At 36.2% G+C, this 927-nt stretch overlaps 1 protein-coding gene across 1 annotated transcript in view; it reads left to right on the top strand.

Moving 5' to 3' along the window:
• The first annotated feature begins 706 nt into the window (after positions 1-706).
• Positions 707-927, top strand: part of LOC107104034 (tudor and KH domain-containing protein-like) — a 15920-nt gene continuing 15699 nt past the window's right edge. Inside the window, exon 1 of the mRNA XM_015403937.1 lies at positions 707-763. The gene's annotated coding sequence lies outside the window, so the exon portion shown is untranslated. The remainder of the gene's footprint in view (positions 764-927) is intronic.

The following is a 927-nucleotide window of genomic DNA, read 5'->3' as shown; positions in this document are numbered from 1 at the left end:
CAGGAAGTGATTAGTCATCATATTAATGCAGAAAATGATTAGTCTTAAGGAAATCATCTTCCTGATTTCTCAGCTGGTTGAACTCTGTGGGATGAATTATTTAAATCTGCTCTCCTTTTAAAATTGTGAAATTCAGCCCTAATTATACAGAAATATCTCAATTTATTTTCTACTGAAAGGAGACTTCATTGAATTTCTTTTTTTTAAACCTGGCCGATCTCCATTGATCAGTACAGCTTCAGTGTCACGTTTAATTTTATTTAGTAGTTGAACACATAGAAACTTTTTAAATTCTCAGGTTTTTAAAAAGTCAGCTCAGCTGGGATAAGATGTTAAAAAGGTCCATAGTCTTCAAAAATGTTCTACAGATCCTTAAAACGGGTCAGATCAGGTCACATAGGGTAACAAAGTCAGGTTGAACCGAGTGCAGACGCAAGTAGAGTGTCACTTCCGGTTATCTCTTCAAAATAAGACATTTATTATTATTATTATTATTATTATTATTATTATTATTATTATTATTATTATTATTTGTCTTTTATTTAAGCTTTATACGTGTCTTTAGTCCTGATGGTATCAAATGGTTGCTGAATGTGAAGCTGACTGCCGCGCTGCTTCACTGCGTTCTTCCTGGAAGTGTTTCCTCTAAACTTTGAAAGGAAGTAGCATATCTTAGTTTCCGGTTTAGTCTTTTTGCTCATTTAAAATTAACTTGATGACTTCCGCCGGGTCGGTTTGATCAGGACTGACGCTGCTTCCGTCTGTAAGTGTCTTTTATTGCCACACACCCATTAGTTGTCATTAGTTGTTACCAAAAGATGACAAAGATCTCTGCTGTGGTTTAATTAATGGGATGAACGGTGCTGCTAACTGCTGCTAGCTGTGGCTAACATTAGCCTGTCTGAGCGACTGGAGGAGGTGTTCAGG

Source organism: Cyprinodon variegatus, unplaced genomic scaffold (assembly GCF_000732505.1).
Source record: "Cyprinodon variegatus isolate N-32 unplaced genomic scaffold, C_variegatus-1.0 Scaffold1597, whole genome shotgun sequence".
NCBI classification, from domain to species: domain Eukaryota; kingdom Metazoa; phylum Chordata; class Actinopteri; order Cyprinodontiformes; family Cyprinodontidae; genus Cyprinodon; species Cyprinodon variegatus.
This window is presented reverse-complemented; position numbering and strand designations above follow the sequence as displayed.